A 7,270-nucleotide genomic window follows, 5' to 3' on the forward strand; every position below is an offset into this window, starting at 1 on the left:
TGGTGGGGTTGCTTGAGGTGTATGGCGTGATGAACAAGGTTTTGTTTTTGTTTTGAGTGAGTTTGGGAGGATGGCTTTACAGAGTCATGGAATTTTAACCGGCTGCTAGATTTTCTTGTGATTTGAACGTTCTGACCTGAAAGGGACCGAGCGTGCCGACTAATTCAAATGAAGAAAAGACCGGTGTCTATGGTGTAGCGGTTAGTCACTCACCGTTGTACGTTTGTACTGTTCATGCAGTTCATCATAATAATATATACTAAAATTGGAACAGTACAGAGAAGATAGAAGATTAGAATGGCCCTTGCGCAAGAATGACACGCAAATGTGTGAAGCGTTCCATATATTTTTTACAATGATCAACCTGAAGATAAGCCCCCAGCTCGTCATATAGGTAGGTAAGGCATTGCTGAAGAGGAAAGTTGCAATGCAGATTAGAAATTGGACATCTGACACCAGAAGCATGACACCGGGGTTGCCACAGGGTTCTTCACTCTCACAAGTGTTATTCAACATATGTGAGGCAACGTGGTGGAATCAGGCTCTCGTCAATTTTTGAGCATATTATTGAGTTATTGGTATCATCTTAAAGCTTGTTCATTTGTTTTGCTTTTCAATTAAAAAGTACTCACCCATCTTCAGTAGAAGTGGAGATATTTTGGATTGAAGGAGGTGGGGGTCACCTGGTTTCAGAGGTAAAATTGCGAGAAAATAGCAGCCAAAGCTTGGTAAATTCCAAAGCTGGAGAGTCCATGGAAACTGTAAATTTATATTTTTGTGCCTTTAATCAACGTTTTCGGTGAAATCCTCAAAGGAATGTGTTTGTAAATGGACATAAAAGGTGTTCAGCCTAAAAACAAAAATCAGAAAAAATTGCTAAGCAGGGAGAAAACTGCTGTTTTCTTCGATTTCATTATTTTGACGAGAGCCTGATTCCACCACGCTGCCTCACATATACACAGTTGGAATCACTTGGACAACTGAAAGGCCAAGGGCATGTGCTGAGCTTTGCGGATGATATCCTTTTGTACAGACAGGGCAAGGACCGGTAAGAAACAGCTAACATGGTGCAACAGGCCGCCAAAAAATGACTCACGTCTGTATGCAATACTGCCCGCGAGGAGCTGGAGCGAATTGGGCAATAGTGTGTAGACCACCACGCAGACTCCACCTCGACAAGCCTGCTGCTGTGGTGCTCCCGCTGAACAATCACTCAGGGAAAGCAGAGAAGCCCACAGTCACCATCAAAGGCAGGGTCCTTTCTCTTTCTCTCTCTCTCTCTCTCTCTCTCTCTCTCTCTCTCTCTCTCTCTCTCTCTCTCTCTCTCTGACTCTCTCTCTCTCTCTCTCTCTGACTCTCTCTCTCTCTCTCTCTCTCTCTCTCTCTCTCTCTCTCTCACACACACACACACACACAGCGCGCGCGCGCACACGTACACAGAGTGTGCACTCACTGAGGTATCTAGGTATAACCTTTGACAGATCACTTTCAGGTTAAGGTCACATTACCAGGATCGACACAAGAGCCAGAAAAGGTCTAACTGCGTGTGAGTGGAGATAAAAGCCATCACAGAAGCCCTTAACTGGATTAAAACGACGGAGTATCAGTCTGTCATCCTCGTCACTGACTCAATGAGTACCCTCGAAAAGGTGAAGAAACACATGAAGTATGCAAACTATCGAGAGGCAATACGAAGCATCAGACTGACAAGGATTGTATGGATCTTTAGCCCTGGTCGTGCAGGAGTTCGAAGAAATAAACGTGTTGATAAGCTAGCCCGCAGGGCTGAGATTGGCGTCACCGTGCAATTGGATCCACCAACAGTCATCACCCCCCCCCCCCCCCCCCAGGAGCAGAGTTACTGACTGAAGTGTCTTTAGGCCATTCCCAAAGGGGGGACATTAACCATGTTCTTAGACACAGTAGACTTGTAAATGTAAATGGGCTGATTCATCAATGTCATGCTCATAACTGTGCTCGAACTGAAACAGGGAACTGCTGCTTTTTCTTTCCTAGTCCTTACTATCGTCATTTTTTTCTCTACTTCTTTCGTATTTTTGTCACACTCTTGTGACCCGCTATTTCCGGGTTGCCTTGATAATCGAAGCAGACTTTGTCCAGTTGAAGCAAGAGAGGTGTGCAGAGTAAGTCTGATTCACTGTAGAGGTTTCTCTGTTGACATCCTCCCCTTAGCGCTCATATGACCTTATGCAGTTGCGAGCGCTGTAAAACCTCTAACTAAAACTTTTAAAAAATCATTCATGGCAGCATTGACGCCATGGTTCAAGGACCACAGAGAGGATGAAGGCGCCACATCACACACAATGGTAACACTGAGGAAAGCTGGCATTTCTAGAGGGTCGAGGAGAGATACCACCAGCGTGAAAATGCCTCCAGCAGAATATCCAACCAGCTGTTAACTGGCACAGTCAGCAAGCAGAGCGTTTCATGGATTCTGGAGAGGAGGAGGAGCAGCTATGGCATTGGGCCGCTGGCAACTATGCTTATTCTCCAACCAAGTAAGTAAGTACTTTTGTACGCAGAAAACGTGAGTTCGATTCCCAGGTGGGGAGAATTTTTAATCAAGTACTAAATGTATCTCCGTTTTTCCCGCTGAAGGGTTCTATATTCTGAACCCGTGAGAATGATCCTTACAAGTAAGGTGGGAGCAGCTGCTTCCTAAAAGATCTAACTTGTGTCGATGGGGTGTTAAACAGACATCTATACTGTGCAGTGACGTCAGGTGTTGTGACGGTGTAGTTGGAGACCAGATGTGGCAGCGTTACTTTCACCAACAAGAAAACCTGTGGTGTCGGTGGTCTAGTGGTTAGGCTCTCAGACTAGCAACCATAAGGTCGTGGGATCGAATCCCGTCAGGGGCGCAACGTTGTGTTCTTGGGATAAGCACTTTACACGGACTTTCCTCACTTCACCCAGATGGGAATAGGTATAGACAGTGAAATATCTTGTCAGTTTTTTTAGTGTTTGGGTGCTTAATCAGCTGCTTGCTCGGTTTGCTTCCCGAGAAGCTGAGAATGTTTCTGAGTGCCCTATGGTCTACTGGGGTAATGATATAGTGTAAAGCGTATAGAGCTTGCTGTCGAGGATGGAAAATCGCTATACAAATGCAATCTGTTACTATTAAAACAATACCAAGACCAAGCCCAATTTAGATGATTTCGAGTAAATGAGGAAAAACTTCATACGTGAAATACGTACAGGTAAATTCCGATTAGATGGCTTAAATACACTTGACCTTGTTGTTACGTGTAGGCTTCCATCTTCGAACAAGAATAACTGGGCGAAGAAAAAGAATAGCACTCCGTCAGTGCTTTAATAGATAGGCCGTTGGCGCCGCTTTCAAATGATTCGCAGAACTCTATTTTTAGAGAAATGTGACATATCCTCGTTTTTGTTCTTAGGTCTTCAGTGAGCAATGTTTATGACGTCTCCGTGGCAGACACAATAACACTGTTTTAATATGTCCGATTAGCAAAAGTGTGCAGCATTTGAATCATCATACTCCCCTCCCATGAATTTGCAAATTCCCCTCTTCAATAGGTTGGTAAAAACAATACAGAAATAGAACCCCACGAAACCCGTTTTAATGGTAGTGTGAACGTTTCACCTGCCCCCGCCCCCGTCGCTTCCCTTTTAAGATTACGGAAACAGTTGAAAAATCTGCATTACTAAGGAAGTTAGACATAGCTGAGGCAGATATTAACGCTTTGATGCTTTGTTGTTTTTTTTCGGTTTTTGTTTGTTAGTTTGGGGTTTTTTTTCGTTTTTTTTGGTTAGTTTTGTTTTTTATTTTTTTATTTTTTTCGTTTTCCTTTTGTAGTGTAAGTTTAGCTCACGACGTCGTTTTGCAAATACCGTGTATCGTATTTGTATATTATGATGAGAACTGCAACAATACCTGGACAGCACGATTACCAAACACTGCAGGCTTGCTTGATGGCGCCCATCGGCAAAGACTTAAACATTCATGGATCTCTTTTGTTAGATGAAAAACCATCTGGAATTCAAGCATCGTCTCATTGAAAACTCAATCAAAAATATATGTGAGGCAGCGTGGTGAAATCAGGCGCTCATCAAAATAGTCACAGTGAAAAAACTGGCATTTTTCCGCGGGGTTTGGACATTTGTATACAATTTTGTTTTTTGGCGCAACATCTTTCACGCCCATTAAAGAACACATTTCTTTGTGGATTTTACTGAAAAACGTTGATTTAAGGCACACGCAAAAAAGTAAATTTTCAGTTTCCACAAACTCTCAGGCTCAGGCAATAACTTATCTTTAGCTGCTGTTTTCTCACTAATATTACCTCTGAAACCAGGTGACACCTCCTTCATTCGCAAATATCTAGACTTCCATTCACGATGAAAGGATATTTTTTTTTCCATCCAAATAAAGACAAATGAACAAGTTTAAGATGATACCAATAACTCTACATGCCCAAAAATTGACGAGAGCCTGATTCCTCCGTGTCGTGACACACATATTATTGTGAAAATGGTGAAATGGTATGAGTTTAACGCCCCTATCAACACTATTAGGTTATTTAAGAGGCGGGACCTCCTAGATTAACATCCGTCTCCGACAGGACCGAGCCAGGTGGGAAGCTCGTATAAAATGCCTTTCCTAAGGACACAACGTCGGACCGAGCTGAGGCTCGAACCCCCGAACCCTCAATCTCACGATGACGAGTCCGGAAGCGTAACCACTAGGCTACCAACGCCATTCCATATTATTGTAGCAATGTCCTCCTCCTGGCAGTTCAGAGATAGGGAACCACATGACAATGCAACAATAATGTAAAAAAAAAAAAAAAAAAAAAAAGCAAAAAAATAAAAACAACCCAAAAACAAACCCAACAACATAAGAACCTTTCAAACAAAATGTCCACTGGGGCATTCACGAACAAATTGTGAGGCAGCGTGGTGGAATCAGGCTCTCGTCAAAATATTCAAAGTGAAGAAACTTTTTTTTTCTCTCGGTTTGTGAATTTTTATCAAATGTTTGTTTTTTGGCTCAACACCTTTCATGCCCATTAAAGAACTCACTTCTGTGTGAATTTTTCTGAAAAACGTTGATTAAAGGAACAAAAAATGTAAATTTTCAGTTACCACGGACTCTTAAGCTAAGGAAATAACTAATCTTTGGTGTCCATTTTCTCACTAATTTTACCTCTGAAAACAAATGACCCCCACCTCATTCATTCGGAAATATCTCGACTTTTATAAAAGATAAATGGATATTTTTTTCATCCTGATAAACACAAGTGAACTAGCTTTACGATGATAACAATAACTCTACATGCTCAAAAATTGACAAGAGCCTGATTCCACCACGCTGCCTCACAATTGTGATGAATTTCTCTCACATTGGGAAGGCTTTGCCAAACAGATGGAGATGTTATGGAAAAATTTTGCTTAAGTAAGTAAGTAAGCAAGTAAGCAAGCAAGCAAGCAAACAAGCAAGCAAGCAAGCAAGCAAGCAAGTTCATGCACACGTAAGTAAGATGACAGCTTCCCATTCTCTTGCAGTGTACCAACATCCAGGACCGGGCATCCTGACATAGTTTCGGTTCACTAACGAGCACACCATTTCATCTCTATGTAGAACCAAGTAAAGGGTAATGAGGACCAAGTTGCACGCACACTCGACCATGGCTTGACTAGCATTTTGCCCAACATTTGCAAGTCAATGGTACGCTCCAGCGAGGCCAAGTTTTTTGTAGTCAGAAAGCAGTGGCAACCTTGACAGTGCAAGGTCTAGAATACCACTAATATTATCCTAAATAAAGCTTATTATGTATCTTCTATTGCTTTCCGAGCCAAAATGCGATCAAAACTTCGTGGCGCAACTTATTGATACATTTTTCCTAAGCTTCTGAACATAGACTCCTGAGCTTCTGCACAATGACTTAGATTTATATCAGTTTGTCTTAACAGGTCAATTATTATTTTTGGGAACACCTGGTAGCTGTGTTATAGAAATTTTTTAAATAAATACTAATAAAAAATCCAAGTGGTACGTTTCTACAGATTTTAAAAGGTTTGTAACTGTGTCAATGCCTTTATTAAAAGCACGTCTGTCACAAAAAGTGTGTTCACTATGACATTAATTTTTTTAAACACGTTTTACCACTAAAAAGTGTCATTGGTGAGCTGAGCTATGACGTAGGTCATATGCATAATATACAAAATGTGTATGATAAGCGTGAAGTGCTGTGAACAATCCCATTTTCTGCGTGACCGAGATTTATGGCATTTTATAGTTTTTAAATCCAGACTCCATTGCAGGAGAAAAAAGCCATGATTAAGAGACAAATGTATATAAACTGCTGTGCAAAGTATTGGTGACATTGAATCACCCGTTAAAGAGATATTTGAGTTGCACCACGAATTTTTGACCGGACTACATAAAATTACTTATATTATCGTAAATTAAGCATGCAAATTTCATTTCTTTCCGATCCTAAGTAATAATAGCTCGTCAGTCAATGTCTGACGATGACCAATACATCCGGAGAGCAGAATATTTCTCCAGCGAAAAAGGAGAATTTGAAGAACTAAATTTTGCGATATCCTGTGGCTTCTGCTGTGGCCGATGAGAGCAATTCTGCAGGGATAAGTTTGCTACATTTTGAACATTTGAAAGCTCCACTTTCACTTGTGAATGTTCGCAGCTTGCGGGTTTCTCTCTTGGTTTCAGTGTTTCTTATTTGTGAAGCCTCATATGATTAGCTGCCCAATGTGACAACTGCTCTTCAGCTGGGTCTGTCAGTAACAAGGCTCTCCCATGAAGAAGGATAGAAGGATTTATGTTGAAGTCAGTCAGAGACATTTTCAGGGGCGTCTTTATAGTGCTTTTAGTGGCCCAACTTTACTCTTCTCTGATGGCCGTTCAGAATAGAACACTGCTTTTGGGATTCTGAAATCAGACAACCTTAGAACATGGCCAAGTTGATTTCTTTCGAACTTAGAAAACAGACTTTCGGCATTTGGAACCACCTTGATCAAGAAGGGGTGAAGTACCCAAACGAAGTGGACCTTAAATGCAGCTTTGGCTCTCATACAATTTGTGAAAGTTGTTTGTATCCGCCCACGGCTAGGTCTCTCTAATCTATGCTCAAACCAGACAGTTTTCATTTGTCTTAATTTCTTCTAAAGGTGCCCTGTGCAAGATCTCAATGCATCTCGTTTTGTCTGGGAATTTGAATTATTGGCTGACGACTGTATCAGCTTTCAACTCCCCCCCCCC

At 41.6% G+C, this 7,270-nt stretch overlaps 1 non-coding gene across 1 annotated transcript; it reads left to right on the forward strand.

The window, feature by feature from the left end:
- Window positions 1-239: 239 nt before the first annotated feature.
- On the forward strand, window positions 240-349 carry LOC118479011. Its single transcript, XR_004859418.1, has one exon. It is a non-coding gene; the product is annotated as a U6 spliceosomal RNA (small nuclear RNA).
- The last annotated feature ends 6,921 nt before the right edge of the window (window positions 350-7,270 follow it).

This window comes from Aplysia californica, unplaced genomic scaffold (genome assembly GCF_000002075.1).
Source record: "Aplysia californica isolate F4 #8 unplaced genomic scaffold, AplCal3.0 scaffold01388, whole genome shotgun sequence".
NCBI lineage: Eukaryota > Metazoa > Mollusca > Gastropoda > Aplysiida > Aplysiidae > Aplysia > Aplysia californica.